We start from the raw sequence: 21598 nt of genomic DNA on the forward strand, positions 1-21598 counted from the left end.
ACTAGTAGCCTTGCCTTAACTAGTGCCCTGCCTTAAGGAGCAGCCCTAAGAGTACCCTCGCCTTAACCAGTAGCCCTAACTAGTAGCCTTGCCTTAACTAGTAAACTGGCCTGAACGAGTAACCCTATCTTGTAAACTTACCTTAACTAGTAGCCTTGCCTGAACCGGTAAACTGCCCTTAACGAGTCACTCTAACTTGTACCCTTACCTTAACATGTACCCCTAACTAGGACCCTTCTCTTGACTAGTAGCCATTTATAGTAACCTTGACTCAAACAGTACCCTCAACAAGTACTTGTGTCTTAACTAGTACCCTTCCCTAGTACCCTGGCATTCACTAGTACCCCTAACTAGTGAATCTTAGCTCAACTAGTAGCCTTATCTAGTGCCCTGGCTTTCACTAGTGGCCTGAACTAATACCCTTGTGTTAATTATTACCCTTGCCATAACTAGGACCCTTAATTAGTGCCCTCATTAAGTACTCCCAGTGACTAGGTGGGGTAGGATAGGGTCGGGTAGCATACGGTGGAACAAAGAAAATAGTATAAAAAGAATAGAATGCCATACTTCAGTGTAGGTTATGGTAGTGTATCATAGGATGAAATAGGGGAAATAGAAAAAGAGAATAGAATACCACAGAATAGAAGAGAAAATAAGAGGATAGATTAGGATAGGGTAGGCTGGGTTAGGGTTCTGCAGAATAGGATAGTGTAGAATGGAGTAGAATGGTGTCGAATGGAGTCGGACAGAGATGACTAGAGTAGAAAAGAGTGGGATAGAGCTGAAGAGCACCGAATAGGGCCAAATAGGGCCGAATCGAGCCGAATCAAGGCAAATTGAGTCGAATCGAGTCAAATCGACCATATTCGAGCTGAAAGTAGCCGAATGGAGCTGAAAAGAGCCAACTAGAGACAAACAAAATGAACCGAGCTAAATCGAGATAAAACACACCTAATCACATCCTACCGCATCGAATTTCGTCGAATTCCATGAAATCCAACCAAAACCTGTCGAAACTCGTGGACTTTCAGCGAATCCCGTTGAACTGTGTCAAAGAGGGTAGAATAGTATTGAATTGAATGGAATCGAATTGAATTGAATAGATTAGAGTAGTGTAGGTTAGGGTGGGATTCAGTGGGTAAGGCACAGTCCAATTGAATAGAGCAGAACAGAAGAGAATACAAAGAGTAGAATGGAGTAGAGTTGAGTAGAGTAGAAGAGTCAGAGTCGAGTCGTGCAGAATATGGATGAAAAGATCCAATTCAAGCCGAATCGAGTCGAGTGGAGAGGAAATGAGACGAATCGCGATGAATCGAATCGATTAGAATAGATTAGAGTAGGGTAGAACAGAATAGAATAGTGTAGAATGGAGTAGACTGGTGTGGAATGGAGTCGAATGGAGCCAAATCGAGACAAATAAAGTAGAAAAGAGCTGACTAGAGCTCAATAAGTTTTAATCGAGCCTAATTATGCTGAATCGAGCAGAATTGAGGCGAACTGACCCGATTCAAGCCAAAGAGAGCTAAATGGAGCCGATTCAAGCCTAATCACATGGAATCGCGACGAAATGCATTGAATTGAATCGCATAGATTAGAGTAGAGGAGGGTAGGGTAGGAGAGGTTAGACTAGCACAGAACAGAATGCAATAGAAAGCAAAAAATAGAATTAAGTAGAGTAGAGTAGAATAGAATAGAGTCAAATAGAGGTGAATAGACCGAATAGCCGAAAAGAGCCGAACAGAGCTGAGTACACCCGAATCGACCAAATTCGAGAGGAATCGAGACGAATCATGTCGAACCGCATTGAAATGTGTCGAACTGAATCAAATAGATTAGTGTAGGGGCAGGTAAGGTTAGGGTAGGGTACGGTAGAATGGAAGAGAACAGAAAGAATAGAGTGGAGTGGAGAGGAGTAGACTAGAGTCAAATAGAGCCGAATACTGCCGAGCAGAGCCGAATAGAGCAGAAAAGAGCCGAGTAGAACTGAATCGAGTCTAATGGAGCAGAAAGGAGCTGAATCGAGCCGAGACGACCCGAATCAGTTCGAATCGCGTTCAAGTGTTTCGAATAGGATCGAACAGATTACAGTAGGGTATTTAAGCAAGGGTAGGGTAGGGTAGAATAGAATGTAGTAGAACAGAATAGAATAGAACAGAACTGAACTGAAAGAATAGAAGAGGGTCGAATAGAGTATCAAAGACTAGAGTAGAATAGAGTCCAATATTGCCAAACAGGGCCAAATAGAGCTAAAATTAGCCGAATCGATAGAAATCAAGACGAATCACGCCGAATCCCTCGGAACGGTGCCGTATCGCGTCGAATCCCGTCGAATTGCATGGAATCCCAACAATTCAAGTCAAATCCAATCCAATCGAGTCGAATTGACTACTACTCTAATAAAACACATTTTTCGTTTAGAGTAGGGTAAAGTACAATACAATACAAGAGAGAATAGAGTAGGATGAAGTAGAATTCTGTAGAATGGAGTTGACTGGAGTCGAATGGAGTTGAAAAGAGATAATAGAGTTGAGTAGAGTCTAATAAAGTCGAGTAGAGGCTATTAGAGCCGAATAGAGCCGAATCGAAGCGATTCGAGACGAATGGGGATGAATGGAGTGGAATGGAGCCGGTTTGAGCCAATCGCATTGAAATGCATGCAACTGAATCCAGCAAAATATATTAGAGTACTTTATGATAGAATAGATTAGACTAGAATTGAACACGGTAGAACGGAATAGAAAGAACACAATAGAATGGAGCAGATAAAAGTAGAGTAGAGCAGAATAATGTAGAGGAGAGTAGAGTAGAATAGAGTCGAATCGAGCCGAATGGAGATGAAACGAGACAAACGGCATGGAATCCCACCGAATCGATTACAGTAAATTAGAGTAGGGTAGAGTAGAATGGTGTGCAATGGAATTGAATGGAGTCGAAAAGAGTGGAAAAGAGCCGAATAGAGCCAAATAGTGCTGAATAGGGCCGAATCGAGCTCATTTGAGCCTAATCAATCCGAATCGAGCCAAATTCAGTGAATCGAGTCTAATGGAGCCGAATCAAGCCGAATCTATGCTATTCGAGCCAAGTGGACACGAATCGAACCGATTCGATCTGAATTGTGTCAAAATTCGTCAAATCAAATTGAATAGATTGGAGTAGGGGACGTTCGGGTATGGTAGGGTAGGGTAGACTAGAGGAGAATAGAATCAAACAGAATAGAATAGAACAGAACAATAGAGAAAGAATACAGAAAAGAGTAGACTAGAGTATAGTAGAAGGGGAATAGAGTAGAATAGAGCCAAATCGAGCTGAATCACTTCAAAATGGGTCGAATCGTATCCAATCAAATGGAGTAGAATAGATGAGAGTTGGGATAGCATAGGGTACAGTACAATAGAGTAGAATAGAACAGAACAGAAGAGAAACCATACAATAGAATAGAAGAGAGTAGACGAGACTAGACTACAGAAGAGCAGACTAGAGTACAATAGAGAAGAGTAGCATAGAGTCGAATAGAGCTGAATATAGCAGGATGGGGATAAAAGGAGATGAATCGCATCAAAGAGATTAGAGTCAATTAGAGTAGGGTAGAGTAGGGTAGGGTAGAGCAGAATAGAGTCGAACTGTGTGGAATGAATAGAAAGGAGTGAAATAGAGACGAATAGAGTAGAAAAGAGTGGAATCGAGCTGAACAGGGACGACAAAGGCTGAACAGAGCCGAATCAAGTGGAAACGAGGATAATCGAGCTGAATCGAGCTAATGGTGCTGAATCGAGCCGAATCGAGCTGCTTCGAGCCTAGTCGCGTCCAATGGCATCGAAATGCTTTGAATCGAATCAAATCAAATAGATTAGAAGGGTTATGGCACGGGAGTTTCTGATAGGGTGGACTAGGGTAGACGAAGGTAGACTAGAGTAGAGTAGACAAGAGAAGGCTAGAGTAGTAGCCTAGACTAGTGACCCAGCCAAGTCAGCTAGGATAGTGGCATAGATCAGTAGCCTAGACAAGTAGCCTTGAATAGTACCCTTGTCTTGACAAGTACCCTGAATGAGGACCCCAAACTAGTACCCTTGCCTTAACTAGTAGCCATAACTAGTGCCCCTGCCTTAATTAGTATGCTGAACTAGTAGCCTTGCCTTAACTAGTGCCCTGCCTTAAGGAGCAGCCCTAAGAGTACCCTCGCCTTAACCAGTAGCCCTAACTAGTAGCCTTGCCTTAACTAGTAAACTGGCCTGAACGAGTAACCCTATCTTGTAAACTTACCTTAACTAGTAGCCTTGCCTGAACCGGTAAACTGCCCTTAACGAGTCACTCTAACTTGTACCCTTACCTTAACATGTACCCCTAACTAGGACCCTTCTCTTGACTAGTAGCCATTTATAGTAACCTTGACTCAAACAGTACCCTCAACAAGTACTTGTGTCTTAACTAGTACCCTTCCCTAGTACCCTGGCATTCACTAGTACCCCTAACTAGTGAATCTTAGCTCAACTAGTAGCCTTATCTAGTGCCCTGGCTTTCACTAGTGGCCTGAACTAATACCCTTGTGTTAATTATTACCCTTGCCATAACTAGGACCCTTAATTAGTGCCCTCATTAAGTACTCCCAGTGACTAGGTGGGGTAGGATAGGGTCGGGTAGCATACGGTGGAACAAAGAAAATAGTATAAAAAGAATAGAATGCCATACTTCAGTGTAGGTTATGGTAGTGTATCATAGGATGAAATAGGGGAAATAGAAAAAGAGAATAGAATACCACAGAATAGAAGAGAAAATAAGAGGATAGATTAGGATAGGGTAGGCTGGGTTAGGGTTCTGCAGAATAGGATAGTGTAGAATGGAGTAGAATGGTGTCGAATGGAGTCGGACAGAGATGACTAGAGTAGAAAAGAGTGGGATAGAGCTGAAGAGCACCGAATAGGGCCAAATAGGGCCGAATCGAGCCGAATCAAGGCAAATTGAGTCGAATCGAGTCAAATCGACCATATTCGAGCTGAAAGTAGCCGAATGGAGCTGAAAAGAGCCAACTAGAGACAAACAAAATGAACCGAGCTAAATCGAGATAAAACACACCTAATCACATCCTACCGCATCGAATTTCGTCGAATTCCATGAAATCCAACCAAAACCTGTCGAAACTCGTGGACTTTCAGCGAATCCCGTTGAACTGTGTCAAAGAGGGTAGAATAGTATTGAATTGAATGGAATCGAATTGAATTGAATAGATTAGAGTAGTGTAGGTTAGGGTGGGATTCAGTGGGTAAGGCACAGTCCAATTGAATAGAGCAGAACAGAAGAGAATACAAAGAGTAGAATGGAGTAGAGTTGAGTAGAGTAGAAGAGTCAGAGTCGAGTCGTGCAGAATATGGATGAAAAGATCCAATTCAAGCCGAATCGAGTCGAGTGGAGAGGAAATGAGACGAATCGCGATGAATCGAATCGATTAGAATAGATTAGAGTAGGGTAGAACAGAATAGAATAGTGTAGAATGGAGTAGACTGGTGTGGAATGGAGTCGAATGGAGCCAAATCGAGACAAATAAAGTAGAAAAGAGCTGACTAGAGCTCAATAAGTTTTAATCGAGCCTAATTATGCTGAATCGAGCAGAATTGAGGCGAACTGACCCGATTCAAGCCAAAGAGAGCTAAATGGAGCCGATTCAAGCCTAATCACATGGAATCGCGACGAAATGCATTGAATTGAATCGCATAGATTAGAGTAGAGGAGGGTAGGGTAGGAGAGGTTAGACTAGCACAGAACAGAATGCAATAGAAAGCAAAAAATAGAATTAAGTAGAGTAGAGTAGAATAGAATAGAGTCAAATAGAGGTGAATAGACCGAATAGCCGAAAAGAGCCGAACAGAGCTGAGTACACCCGAATCGACCAAATTCGAGAGGAATCGAGACGAATCATGTCGAACCGCATTGAAATGTGTCGAACTGAATCAAATAGATTAGTGTAGGGGCAGGTAAGGTTAGGGTAGGGTACGGTAGAATGGAAGAGAACAGAAAGAATAGAGTGGAGTGGAGAGGAGTAGACTAGAGTCAAATAGAGCCGAATACTGCCGAGCAGAGCCGAATAGAGCAGAAAAGAGCCGAGTAGAACTGAATCGAGTCTAATGGAGCAGAAAGGAGCTGAATCGAGCCGAGACGACCCGAATCAGTTCGAATCGCGTTCAAGTGTTTCGAATAGGATCGAACAGATTACAGTAGGGTATTTAAGCAAGGGTAGGGTAGGGTAGAATAGAATGTAGTAGAACAGAATAGAATAGAACAGAACTGAACTGAAAGAATAGAAGAGGGTCGAATAGAGTATCAAAGACTAGAGTAGAATAGAGTCCAATATTGCCAAACAGGGCCAAATAGAGCTAAAATTAGCCGAATCGATAGAAATCAAGACGAATCACGCCGAATCCCTCGGAACGGTGCCGTATCGCGTCGAATCCCGTCGAATTGCATGGAATCCCAACAATTCAAGTCAAATCCAATCCAATCGAGTCGAATTGACTACTACTCTAATAAAACACATTTTTCGTTTAGAGTAGGGTAAAGTACAATACAATACAAGAGAGAATAGAGTAGGATGAAGTAGAATTCTGTAGAATGGAGTTGACTGGAGTCGAATGGAGTTGAAAAGAGATAATAGAGTTGAGTAGAGTCTAATAAAGTCGAGTAGAGGCTATTAGAGCCGAATAGAGCCGAATCGAAGCGATTCGAGACGAATGGGGATGAATGGAGTGGAATGGAGCCGGTTTGAGCCAATCGCATTGAAATGCATGCAACTGAATCCAGCAAAATATATTAGAGTACTTTATGATAGAATAGATTAGACTAGAATTGAACACGGTAGAACGGAATAGAAAGAACACAATAGAATGGAGCAGATAAAAGTAGAGTAGAGCAGAATAATGTAGAGGAGAGTAGAGTAGAATAGAGTCGAATCGAGCCGAATGGAGATGAAACGAGACAAACGGCATGGAATCCCACCGAATCGATTACAGTAAATTAGAGTAGGGTAGAGTAGAATGGTGTGCAATGGAATTGAATGGAGTCGAAAAGAGTGGAAAAGAGCCGAATAGAGCCAAATAGTGCTGAATAGGGCCGAATCGAGCTCATTTGAGCCTAATCAATCCGAATCGAGCCAAATTCAGTGAATCGAGTCTAATGGAGCCGAATCAAGCCGAATCTATGCTATTCGAGCCAAGTGGACACGAATCGAACCGATTCGATCTGAATTGTGTCAAAATTCGTCAAATCAAATTGAATAGATTGGAGTAGGGGACGTTCGGGTATGGTAGGGTAGGGTAGACTAGAGGAGAATAGAATCAAACAGAATAGAATAGAACAGAACAATAGAGAAAGAATACAGAAAAGAGTAGACTAGAGTATAGTAGAAGGGGAATAGAGTAGAATAGAGCCAAATCGAGCTGAATCACTTCAAAATGGGTCGAATCGTATCCAATCAAATGGAGTAGAATAGATGAGAGTTGGGATAGCATAGGGTACAGTACAATAGAGTAGAATAGAACAGAACAGAAGAGAAACCATACAATAGAATAGAAGAGAGTAGACGAGACTAGACTACAGAAGAGCAGACTAGAGTACAATAGAGAAGAGTAGCATAGAGCCGAATAGAGCTGAATATAGCAGGATGGGGATAAAAGGAGATGAATCGCATCAAAGAGATTAGAGTCAATTAGAGTAGGGTAGAGTAGGGTAGGGTAGAGCAGAATAGAGTCGAACTGTGTGGAATGAATAGAAAGGAGTGAAATAGAGACGAATAGAGTAGAAAAGAGTGGAATCGAGCTGAACAGGGACGACAAAGGCTGAACAGAGCCGAATCAAGTGGAAACGAGGATAATCGAGCTGAATCGAGCTAATGGTGCTGAATCGAGCCGAATCGAGCTGCTTCGAGCCTAGTCGCGTCCAATGGCATCGAAATGCTTTGAATCGAATCAAATCAAATAGATTAGAAGGGTTATGGCACGGGAGTTTCTGATAGGGTGGACTAGGGTAGACGAAGGTAGACTAGAGTAGAGTAGACAAGAGAAGGCTAGAGTAGTAGCCTAGACTAGTGACCCAGCCAAGTCAGCTAGGATAGTGGCATAGATCAGTAGCCTAGACAAGTAGCCTTGAATAGTACCCTTGTCTTGACAAGTACCCTGAATGAGGACCCCAAACTAGTACCCTTGCCTTAACTAGTAGCCATAACTAGTGCCCCTGCCTTAATTAGTACGCTGAACTAGTAGCCTTGCCTTAACTAGTGCCCTGCCTTAAGGAGCAGCCCTAAGAGTACCCTCGCCTTAACCAGTAGCCCTAACTAGTAGCCTTGCCTTAACTAGTAAACTGGCCTGAACGAGTAACCCTATCTTGTAAACTTACCTTAACTAGTAGCCTTGCCTGAACCGGTAAACTGCCCTTAACGAGTCACTCTAACTTGTACCCTTACCTTAACATGTACCCCTAACTAGGACCCTTCTCTTGACTAGTAGCCATTTATAGTAACCTTGACTCAAACAGTACCCTCAACAAGTACTTGTGTCTTAACTAGTACCCTTCCCTAGTACCCTGGCATTCACTAGTACCCCTAACTAGTGAATCTTAGCTCAACTAGTAGCCTTATCTAGTGCCCTGGCTTTCACTAGTGGCCTGAACTAATACCCTTGTGTTAATTATTACCCTTGCCATAACTAGGACCCTTAATTAGTGCCCTCATTAAGTACTCCCAGTGACTAGGTGGGGTAGGATAGGGTCGGGTAGCATACGGTGGAACAAAGAAAATAGTATAAAAAGAATAGAATGCCATACTTCAGTGTAGGTTATGGTAGTGTATCATAGGATGAAATAGGGGAAATAGAAAAAGAGAATAGAATACCACAGAATAGAAGAGAAAATAAGAGGATAGATTAGGATAGGGTAGGCTGGGTTAGGGTTCTGCAGAATAGGATAGTGTAGAATGGAGTAGAATGGTGTCGAATGGAGTCGGACAGAGATGACTAGAGTAGAAAAGAGTGGGATAGAGCTGAAGAGCACCGAATAGGGCCAAATAGGGCCGAATCGAGCCGAATCAAGGCAAATTGAGTCGAATCGAGTCAAATCGACCATATTCGAGCTGAAAGTAGCCGAATGGAGCTGAAAAGAGCCAACTAGAGACAAACAAAATGAACCGAGCTAAATCGAGATAAAACACACCTAATCACATCCTACCGCATCGAATTTCGTCGAATTCCATGAAATCCAACCAAAACCTGTCGAAACTCGTGGACTTTCAGCGAATCCCGTTGAACTGTGTCAAAGAGGGTAGAATAGTATTGAATTGAATGGAATCGAATTGAATTGAATAGATTAGAGTAGTGTAGGTTAGGGTGGGATTCAGTGGGTAAGGCACAGTCCAATTGAATAGAGCAGAACAGAAGAGAATACAAAGAGTAGAATGGAGTAGAGTTGAGTAGAGTAGAAGAGTCAGAGTCGAGTCGTGCAGAATATGGATGAAAAGATCCAATTCAAGCCGAATCGAGTCGAGTGGAGAGGAAATGAGACGAATCGCGATGAATCGAATCGATTAGAATAGATTAGAGTAGGGTAGAACAGAATAGAATAGTGTAGAATGGAGTAGACTGGTGTGGAATGGAGTCGAATGGAGCCAAATCGAGACAAATAAAGTAGAAAAGAGCTGACTAGAGCTCAATAAGTTTTAATCGAGCCTAATTATGCTGAATCGAGCAGAATTGAGGCGAACTGACCCGATTCAAGCCAAAGAGAGCTAAATGGAGCCGATTCAAGCCTAATCACATGGAATCGCGACGAAATGCATTGAATTGAATCGCATAGATTAGAGTAGAGGAGGGTAGGGTAGGAGAGGTTAGACTAGCACAGAACAGAATGCAATAGAAAGCAAAAAATAGAATTAAGTAGAGTAGAGTAGAATAGAATAGAGTCAAATAGAGGTGAATAGACCGAATAGCCGAAAAGAGCCGAACAGAGCTGAGTACACCCGAATCGACCAAATTCGAGAGGAATCGAGACGAATCATGTCGAACCGCATTGAAATGTGTCGAACTGAATCAAATAGATTAGTGTAGGGGCAGGTAAGGTTAGGGTAGGGTACGGTAGAATGGAAGAGAACAGAAAGAATAGAGTGGAGTGGAGAGGAGTAGACTAGAGTCAAATAGAGCCGAATACTGCCGAGCAGAGCCGAATAGAGCAGAAAAGAGCCGAGTAGAACTGAATCGAGTCTAATGGAGCAGAAAGGAGCTGAATCGAGCCGAGACGACCCGAATCAGTTCGAATCGCGTTCAAGTGTTTCGAATAGGATCGAACAGATTACAGTAGGGTATTTAAGCAAGGGTAGGGTAGGGTAGAATAGAATGTAGTAGAACAGAATAGAATAGAACAGAACTGAACTGAAAGAATAGAAGAGGGTCGAATAGAGTATCAAAGACTAGAGTAGAATAGAGTCCAATATTGCCAAACAGGGCCAAATAGAGCTAAAATTAGCCGAATCGATAGAAATCAAGACGAATCACGCCGAATCCCTCGGAACGGTGCCGTATCGCGTCGAATCCCGTCGAATTGCATGGAATCCCAACAATTCAAGTCAAATCCAATCCAATCGAGTCGAATTGACTACTACTCTAATAAAACACATTTTTCGTTTAGAGTAGGGTAGAGTACAATACAATACAAGAGAGAATAGAGTAGGATGAAGTAGAATTCTGTAGAATGGAGTTGACTGGAGTCGAATGGAGTTGAAAAGAGATAATAGAGTTGAGTAGAGTCTAATAAAGTCGAGTAGAGGCTATTAGAGCCGAATAGAGCCGAATCGAAGCGATTCGAGACGAATGGGGATGAATGGAGTGGAATGGAGCCGGTTTGAGCCAATCGCATTGAAATGCATGCAACTGAATCCAGCAAAATATATTAGAGTACTTTATGATAGAATAGATTAGACTAGAATTGAACACGGTAGAACGGAATAGAAAGAACACAATAGAATGGAGCAGATAAAAGTAGAGTAGAGCAGAATAATGTAGAGGAGAGTAGAGTAGAATAGAGTCGAATCGAGCCGAATGGAGATGAAACGAGACAAACGGCATGGAATCCCACCGAATCGATTACAGTAAATTAGAGTAGGGTAGAGTAGAATGGTGTGCAATGGAATTGAATGGAGTCGAAAAGAGTGGAAAAGAGCCGAATAGAGCCAAATAGTGCTGAATAGGGCCGAATCGAGCTCATTTGAGCCTAATCAATCCGAATCGAGCCAAATTCAGTGAATCGAGTCTAATGGAGCCGAATCAAGCCGAATCTATGCTATTCGAGCCAAGTGGACACGAATCGAACCGATTCGATCTGAATTGTGTCAAAATTCGTCAAATCAAATTGAATAGATTGGAGTAGGGGACGTTCGGGTATGGTAGGGTAGGGTAGACTAGAGGAGAATAGAATCAAACAGAATAGAATAGAACAGAACAATAGAGAAAGAATACAGAAAAGAGTAGACTAGAGTATAGTAGAAGGGGAATAGAGTAGAATAGAGCCAAATCGAGCTGAATCACTTCAAAATGGGTCGAATCGTATCCAATCAAATGGAGTAGAATAGATGAGAGTTGGGATAGCATAGGGTACAGTACAATAGAGTAGAATAGAACAGAACAGAAGAGAAACCATACAATAGAATAGAAGAGAGTAGACGAGACTAGACTACAGAAGAGCAGACTAGAGTACAATAGAGAAGAGTAGCATAGAGCCGAATAGAGCTGAATATAGCAGGATGGGGATAAAAGGAGATGAATCGCATCAAAGAGATTAGAGTCAATTAGAGTAGGGTAGAGTAGGGTAGGGTAGAGCAGAATAGAGTCGAACTGTGTGGAATGAATAGAAAGGAGTGAAATAGAGACGAATAGAGTAGAAAAGAGTGGAATCGAGCTGAACAGGGACGACAAAGGCTGAACAGAGCCGAATCAAGTGGAAACGAGGATAATCGAGCTGAATCGAGCTAATGGTGCTGAATCGAGCCGAATCGAGCTGCTTCGAGCCTAGTCGCGTCCAATGGCATCGAAATGCTTTGAATCGAATCAAATCAAATAGATTAGAAGGGTTATGGCACGGGAGTTTCTGATAGGGTGGACTAGGGTAGACGAAGGTAGACTAGAGTAGAGTAGACAAGAGAAGGCTAGAGTAGTAGCCTAGACTAGTGACCCAGCCAAGTCAGCTAGGATAGTGGCATAGATCAGTAGCCTAGACAAGTAGCCTTGAATAGTACCCTTGTCTTGACAAGTACCCTGAATGAGGACCCCAAACTAGTACCCTTGCCTTAACTAGTAGCCATAACTAGTGCCCCTGCCTTAATTAGTACGCTGAACTAGTAGCCTTGCCTTAACTAGTGCCCTGCCTTAAGGAGCAGCCCTAAGAGTACCCTCGCCTTAACCAGTAGCCCTAACTAGTAGCCTTGCCTTAACTAGTAAACTGGCCTGAACGAGTAACCCTATCTTGTAAACTTACCTTAACTAGTAGCCTTGCCTGAACCGGTAAACTGCCCTTAACGAGTCACTCTAACTTGTACCCTTACCTTAACATGTACCCCTCACTAGGACCCTTCTCTTGACTAGTAGCCATTTATAGTAACCTTGACTCAAACAGTACCCTCAACAAGTACTTGTGTCTTAACTAGTACCCTTCCCTAGTACCCTGGCATTCACTAGTACCCCTAACTAGTGAATCTTAGCTCAACTAGTAGCCTTATCTAGTGCCCTGGCTTTCACTAGTGGCCTGAACTAATACCCTTGTGTTAATTATTACCCTTGCCATAACTAGGACCCTTAATTAGTGCCCTCATTAAGTACTCCCAGTGACTAGGTGGGGTAGGATAGGGTCGGGTAGCATACGGTGGAACAAAGAAAATAGTATAAAAAGAATAGAATGCCATACTTCAGTGTAGGTTATGGTAGTGTATCATAGGATGAAATAGGGGAAATAGAAAAAGAGAATAGAATACCACAGAATAGAAGAGAAAATAAGAGGATAGATTAGGATAGGGTAGGCTGGGTTAGGGTTCTGCAGAATAGGATAGTGTAGAATGGAGTAGAATGGTGTCGAATGGAGTCGGACAGAGATGACTAGAGTAGAAAAGAGTGGGATAGAGCTGAAGAGCACCGAATAGGGCCAAATAGGGCCGAATCGAGCCGAATCAAGGCAAATTGAGTCGAATCGAGTCAAATCGACCATATTCGAGCTGAAAGTAGCCGAATGGAGCTGAAAAGAGCCAACTAGAGACAAACAAAATGAACCGAGCTAAATCGAGATAAAACACACCTAATCACATCCTACCGCATCGAATTTCGTCGAATTCCATGAAATCCAACCAAAACCTGTCGAAACTCGTGGACTTTCAGCGAATCCCGTTGAACTGTGTCAAAGAGGGTAGAATAGTATTGAATTGAATGGAATCGAATTGAATTGAATAGATTAGAGTAGTGTAGGTTAGGGTGGGATTCAGTGGGTAAGGCACAGTCCAATTGAATAGAGCAGAACAGAAGAGAATACAAAGAGTAGAATGGAGTAGAGTTGAGTAGAGTAGAAGAGTCAGAGTCGAGTCGTGCAGAATATGGATGAAAAGATCCAATTCAAGCCGAATCGAGTCGAGTGGAGAGGAAATGAGACGAATCGCGATGAATCGAATCGATTAGAATAGATTAGAGTAGGGTAGAACAGAATAGAATAGTGTAGAATGGAGTAGACTGGTGTGGAATGGAGTCGAATGGAGCCAAATCGAGACAAATAAAGTAGAAAAGAGCTGACTAGAGCTCAATAAGTTTTAATCGAGCCTAATTATGCTGAATCGAGCAGAATTGAGGCGAACTGACCCGATTCAAGCCAAAGAGAGCTAAATGGAGCCGATTCAAGCCTAATCACATGGAATCGCGACGAAATGCATTGAATTGAATCGCATAGATTAGAGTAGAGGAGGGTAGGGTAGGAGAGGTTAGACTAGCACAGAACAGAATGCAATAGAAAGCAAAAAATAGAATTAAGTAGAGTAGAGTAGAATAGAATAGAGTCAAATAGAGGTGAATAGACCGAATAGCCGAAAAGAGCCGAACAGAGCTGAGTACACCCGAATCGACCAAATTCGAGAGGAATCGAGACGAATCATGTCGAACCGCATTGAAATGTGTCGAACTGAATCAAATAGATTAGTGTAGGGGCAGGTAAGGTTAGGGTAGGGTACGGTAGAATGGAAGAGAACAGAAAGAATAGAGTGGAGTGGAGAGGAGTAGACTAGAGTCAAATAGAGCCGAATACTGCCGAGCAGAGCCGAATAGAGCAGAAAAGAGCCGAGTAGAACTGAATCGAGTCTAATGGAGCAGAAAGGAGCTGAATCGAGCCGAGACGACCCGAATCAGTTCGAATCGCGTTCAAGTGTTTCGAATAGGATCGAACAGATTACAGTAGGGTATTTAAGCAAGGGTAGGGTAGGGTAGAATAGAATGTAGTAGAACAGAATAGAATAGAACAGAACTGAACTGAAAGAATAGAAGAGGGTCGAATAGAGTATCAAAGACTAGAGTAGAATAGAGTCCAATATTGCCAAACAGGGCCAAATAGAGCTAAAATTAGCCGAATCGATAGAAATCAAGACGAATCACGCCGAATCCCTCGGAACGGTGCCGTATCGCGTCGAATCCCGTCGAATTGCATGGAATCCCAACAATTCAAGTCAAATCCAATCCAATCGAGTCGAATTGACTACTACTCTAATAAAACACATTTTTCGTTTAGAGTAGGGTAGAGTACAATACAATACAAGAGAGAATAGAGTAGGATGAAGTAGAATTCTGTAGAATGGAGTTGACTGGAGTCGAATGGAGTTGAAAAGAGATAATAGAGTTGAGTAGAGTCTAATAAAGTCGAGTAGAGGCTATTAGAGCCGAATAGAGCCGAATCGAAGCGATTCGAGACGAATGGGGATGAATGGAGTGGAATGGAGCCGGTTTGAGCCAATCGCATTGAAATGCATGCAACTGAATCCAGCAAAATATATTAGAGTACTTTATGATAGAATAGATTAGACTAGAATTGAACACGGTAGAACGGAATAGAAAGAACACAATAGAATGGAGCAGATAAAAGTAGAGTAGAGCAGAATAATGTAGAGGAGAGTAGAGTAGAATAGAGTCGAATCGAGCCGAATGGAGATGAAACGAGACAAACGGCATGGAATCCCACCGAATCGATTACAGTAAATTAGAGTAGGGTAGAGTAGAATGGTGTGCAATGGAATTGAATGGAGTCGAAAAGAGTGGAAAAGAGCCGAATAGAGCCAAATAGTGCTGAATAGGGCCGAATCGAGCTCATTTGAGCCTAATCAATCCGAATCGAGCCAAATTCAGTGAATCGAGTCTAATGGAGCCGAATCAAGCCGAATCTATGCTATTCGAGCCAAGTGGACACGAATCGAACCGATTCGATCTGAATTGTGTCAAAATTCGTCAAATCAAATTGAATAGATTGGAGTAGGGGACGTTCGGGTATGGTAGGGTAGGGTAGACTAGAGGAGAATAGAATCAAACAGAATAGAATAGAACAGAACAATAGAGAAAGAATACAGAAAAGAGTAGACTAGAGTATAGTAGAAGGGGAATAGAGTAGAATAGAGCCAAATCGAGCTGAATCACTTCAAAATGGGTCGAATCGTATCCAATCAAATGGAGTAGAATAGATTAGAGTTGGGATAGCATAGGGTACAGTACAATAGAGTAGAATAGAACAGAACAGAAGAGAAACCATACAATAGAATAGAAGAGAGTAGACGAGACTAGACTACAGAAGAGCAGACTAGAGTACAATAGAGAAGAGTAGCATAGAGTCGAATAGAGCTGAATATAGCAGGATGGGGATAAAAGGAGATGAATCGCATCAAAGAGATTAGAGTCAATTAGAGTAGGGTAGAGTAGGGTAGGGTAGAGCAGAATAGAGTCGAACTGTGTGGAATGAATAGAAAGGAGTGAAATAGAGAAGAATAGAGTAGAAAAGAGTGGAATCGAGCTGAACAGGGACGACAAAGGCTGAACAGAGCCGAATCAAGTGGAAACGAGGATAATCGAGCTGAATCGAGCTAATGGTGCTGAATCGAGCCGAATCGAGCTGCTTCGAGCCTAGTCGCGTCCAATGGCATCGAAATGCTTTGAATCGAATCAAATCAAATAGATTAGAAGGGTTATGGCACGGGAGTTTCTGATAGGGTGGACTAGGGTAGACGAAGGTAGACTAGAGTAGAGTAGACAAGAGAAGGCTAGAGTAGTAGCCTAGACTAGTGACCCAGCCAAGTCAGCTAGGATAGTGGCATAGATCAGTAGCCTAGACAAGTAGCCTTGAATAGTACCCTTGTCTTGACAAGTACCCTGAATGAGGACCCCAAACTAGTACCCTTGCCTTAACTAGTAGCCATAACTAGTGCCCCTGCCTTAATTAGTACGCTGAACTAGTAGCCTTGCCTTAACTAGTGCCCTGCCTTAAGGAGCAGCCCTAAGAGTACCCTCGCCTTAACCAGTAGCCCTAACTAGTAGCCTTGCCTTAACTAGTAAACTGGCCTGAACGAGTAACCCTATCTTGTAAACTTACCTTAACTAGTAGCCTTGCCTGAACCGGTAAACTGCCCTTAACGAGTCACTCGAACTTGTACCCTTACCTTAACATGTACCCCTAACTAGGACCCTTCTCTTGACTAGTAGCCATTTATAGTAACCTTGACTCAAACAGTACCCTCAACAAGTACTTGTGTCTTAACTAGTACCCTTCCCTAGTACCCTGGCATTCACTAGTACCCCTAACTAGTGAATCTTAGCTCAACTAGTAGCCTTATCTAGTGCCCTGGCTTTCACTAGTGGCCTGAACTAATACCCTTGTGTTAATTATTACCCTTGCCATAACTAGGACCCTTAATTAGTGCCCTCATTAAGTACTCCCAGTGACTAGGTGGGGTAGGATAGGGTCGGGTAGCATACGGTGGAACAAAGAAAATAGTATAAAAAGAATAGAATGCCATACTTCAGTGTAGGTTATGGTAGTGTATCATAGGATGAAATAGGGGAAATAGAAAAAGAGAATAGAATACCACAGAATAGAAGAGAAAATAAGAGGATAGATTAGGATAGGGTAGGCTGGGTTAGGGTTCTGCAGAATAGGATAGTGTAGAATGGAGTAGAATGGTGTCGAATGGAGTCGGACAGAGATGACTAGAGTAGAAAAGAGTGGGATAGAGCTGAAGAGCACCGAATAGGGCCAAATAGGGCCGAATCGAGCCGAATCAAGGCAAATTGAGTCGAATCGAGTCAAATCGACCATATTCGAGCTGAAAGTAGCCGAATGGAGCTGAAAAGAGCCAACTAGAGACAAACAAAATGAACCGAGCTAAATCGAGATAAAACACACCTAATCACATCCTACCGCATCGAATTTCGTCGAATTCCATGAAATCCAACCAAAACCTGTCGAAACTCGTGGACTTTCAGCGAATCCCGTTGAACTGTGTCAAAGAGGGTAGAATAGTATTGAATTGAATGGAATCGAATTGAATTGAATAGATTAGAGTAGTGTAGGTTAGGGTGGGATTCAGTGGGTAAGGCACAGTCCAATTGAATAGAGCAGAACAGAAGAGAATACAAAGAGTAGAATGGAGTAGAGTTGAGTAGAGTAGAAGAGTCAGAGTCGAGTCGTGCAGAATATGGATGAAAAGATCCAATTCAAGCCGAATCGAGTCGAGTGGAGAGGAAATGAGACGAATCGCGATGAATCGAATCGATTAGAATAGATTAGAGTAGGGTAGAACAGAATAGAATAGTGTAGAATGGAGTAGACTGGTGTGGAATGGAGTCGAATGGAGCCAAATCGAGACAAATAAAGTAGAAAAGAGCTGACTAGAGCTCAATAAGTTTTAATCGAGCCTAATTATGCTGAATCGAGCAGAATTGAGGCGAACTGACCCGATTCAAGCCAAAGAGAGCTAAATGGAGCCGATTCAAGCCTAATCACATGGAATCGCGACGAAATGCATTGAATTGAATCGCATAGATTAGAGTAGAGGAGGGTAGGGTAGGAGAGGTTAGACTAGCACAGAACAGAATGCAATAGAAAGCAAAAAATAGAATTAAGTAGAGTAGAGTAGAATAGAATAGAGTCAAATAGAGGTGAATAGACCGAATAGCCGAAAAGAGCCGAACAGAGCTGAGTACACCCGAATCGACCAAATTCGAGAGGAATCGAGACGAATCATGTCGAACCGCATTGAAATGTGTCGAACTGAATCAAATAGATTAGTGTAGGGGCAGGTAAGGTTAGGGTAGGGTACGGTAGAATGGAAGAGAACAGAAAGAATAGAGTGGAGTGGAGAGGAGTAGACTAGAGTCAAATAGAGCCGAATACTGCCGAGCAGAGCCGAATAGAGCAGAAAAGAGCCGAGTAGAACTGAATCGAGTCTAATGGAGCAGAAAGGAGCTGAATCGAGCCGAGACGACCCGAATCAGTTCGAATCGCGTTCAAGTGTTTCGAATAGGATCGAACAGATTACAGTAGGGTATTTAAGCAAGGGTAGGGTAGGGTAGAATAGAATGTAGTAGAACAGAATAGAATAGAACAGAACTGAACTGAAAGAATAGAAGAGGGTCGAATAGAGTATCAAAGACTAGAGTAGAATAGAGTCCAATATTGCCAAACAGGGCCAAATAGAGCTAAAATTAGCCGAATCGATAGAAATCAAGACGAATCACGCCGAATCCCTCGGAACGGTGCCGTATCGCGTCGAATCCCGTCGAATTGCATGGAATCCCAACAATTCAAGTCAAATCCAATCCAATCGAGTCGAATTGACTACTACTCTAATAAAACACATTTTTCGTTTAGAGTAGGGTAGAGTACAATACAATACAAGAGAGAATAGAGTAGGATGAAGTAGAATTCTGTAGAATGGAGTTGACTGGAGTCGAATGGAGTTGAAAAGAGATAATAGAGTTGAGTAGAGTCTAATAAAGTCGAGTAGAGGCTATTAGAGCCGAATAGAGCCGAATCGAAGCGATTCGAGACGAATGGGGATGAATGGAGTGGAATGGAGCCGGTTTGAGCCAATCGCATTGAAATGCATGCAACTGAATCCAGCAAAATATATTAGAGTACTTTATGATAGAATAGATTAGACTAGAATTGAACACGGTAGAACGGAATAGAAAGAACACAATAGAATGGAGTAGATAAAAGTAGAGTAGAGCAGAATAATGTAGAGGAGAGTAGAGTAGAATAGAGTCGAATCGAGCCGAATGGAGATGAAACGAGACAAACGGCATGGAATCCCACCGAATCGATTACAGTAAATTAGAGTAGGGTAGAGTAGAATGGTGTGCAATGGAATTGAATGGAGTCGAAAAGAGTGGAAAAGAGCCGAATAGAGCCAAATAGTGCTGAATAGGGCCGAATCGAGCTCATTTGAGCCTAATCAATCCGAATCGAGCCAAATTCAGTGAATCGAGTCTAATGGAGCCGAATCAAGCCGAATCTATGCTATTCGAGCCAAGTGGACACGAATCGAACCGATTCGATCTGAATTGTGTCAAAATTCGTCAAATCAAATTGAATAGATTGGAGTAGGGGACGTTCGGGTATGGTAGGGTAGGGTAGACTAGAGGAGAATAGAATCAAACAGAATAGAATAGAACAGAACAATAGAGAAAGAATACAGAAAAGAGTAGACTAGAGTATAGTAGAAGGGGAATAGAGTAGAATAGAGCCAAATCGAGCTGAATCACTTCAAAATGGGTCGAATCGTATCCAATCAAATGGAGTAGAATAGATGAGAGTTGGGATAGCATAGGGTACAGTACAATAGAGTAGAATAGAACAGAACAGAAGAGAAACCATACAATAGAATAGAAGAGAGTAGACGAGACTAGACTACAGAAGAGCAGACTAGAGTACAATAGAGAAGAGTAGCATAGAGTCGAATAGAGCTGAATATAGCAGGATGGGGATAAAAGGAGATGAATCGCATCAAAGAGATTAGAGTCAATTAGAGTAGGGTAGAGTAGGGTAGGGTAGAGCAGAATAGAGTCGAACTGTGTGGAATGAATAGAAAGGAGTGAAATAGAGACGAATAGAGTAGAAAAGAGTGGAATCGAGCTGAACAGGGACGACAAAGGCTGAACAGAGCCGAATCAAGTGGAAACGAGGATAATCGAGCTGAATCGAGCTAATGGTGCTGAATCGAGCCGAATCGAGCTGCTTCGAGCCTAGTCGCGTCCAATGGCATCGAAATGCTTTGAATCGAATCAAATCAAATAGATTAGAAGGGTTATGGCACGGGAGTTTCTGATAGGGTGGACTAGGGTAGACGAAGGTAGACTAGAGTAGAGTAGACAAGAGAAGGCTAGAGTAGTAGCCTAGACTAGTGACCCAGCCAAGTCAGCTAGGATAGTGGCATAGATCAGTAGCCTAGACAAGTAGCCTTGAATAGTACCCTTGTCTTGACAAGTACCCTGAATGAGGACCCCAAACTAGTACCCTTGCCTTAACTAGTAGCCATAACTAGTGCCCCTGCCTTAATTAGTACGCTGAACTAGTAGCCTTGCCTTAACTAGTGCCCTGCCTTAAGGAGCAGCCCTAAGAGTACCCTCGCCTTAACCAGTAGCCCTAACTAGTAGCCTTGCCTTAACTAGTAAACTGGCCTGAACGAGTAACCCTATCTTGTAAACTTACCTTAACTAGTAGCCTTGCCTGAACCGGTAAACTGCCCTTAACGAGTCACTCGAACTTGTACCCTTACCTTAACATGTACCCCTAACTAGGACCCTTCTCTTGACTAGTAGCCATTTATAGTAACCTTGACTCAAACAGTACCCTCAACAAGTACTTGTGTCTTAACTAGTACCCTTCCCTAGTACCCTGGCATTCACTAGTACCCCTAACTAGTGAATCTTAGCTCAACTAGTAGCCTTATCTAGTGCCCTGGCTTTCACTAGTGGCCTGAACTAATACCCTTGTGTTAATTATTACCCTTGCCATAACTAGTACCCTTAATTAGTGCCCTCATTAAGTACTCCCAGTGACTAGGTGGGGTAGGATAGGGTCGGGTAGCATACGGTGGAACAAAGAAAATAGTATAAAAAGAATAGAATGCCATACTTCAGTGTAGGTTATGGTAGTGTATCATAGGATGAAATAGGGGAAATAGAAAAAGAGAATAGAATACCACAGAATAGAAGAGAAAATAAGAGGATAGATTAGGATAGGGTAGGCTGGGTTAGGGTTCTGCAGAATAGGATAGTGTAGAATGGAGTAGAATGGTGTCGAATGGAGTCGGACAGAGATGACTAGAGTAGAAAAGAGTGGGATAGAGCTGAAGAGCACCGAATAGGGCCAAATAGGGCCGAATCGAGCCGAATCAAGGCAAATTGAGTCGAATCGAGTCAAATCGACCATATTCGAGCTGAAAGTAGCCGAATGGAGCTGAAAAGAGCCAACTAGAGACAAACAAAATGAACCGAGCTAAATCGAGATAAAACACACCTAATCACATCCTACCGCATCGAATTTCGTCGAATTCCATGAAATCCAACCA

Source organism: Elephas maximus, chromosome 18 (genome assembly GCF_024166365.1).
Source record: "Elephas maximus indicus isolate mEleMax1 chromosome 18, mEleMax1 primary haplotype, whole genome shotgun sequence".
Taxonomy (NCBI): Eukaryota; Metazoa; Chordata; class Mammalia; order Proboscidea; family Elephantidae; genus Elephas; species Elephas maximus.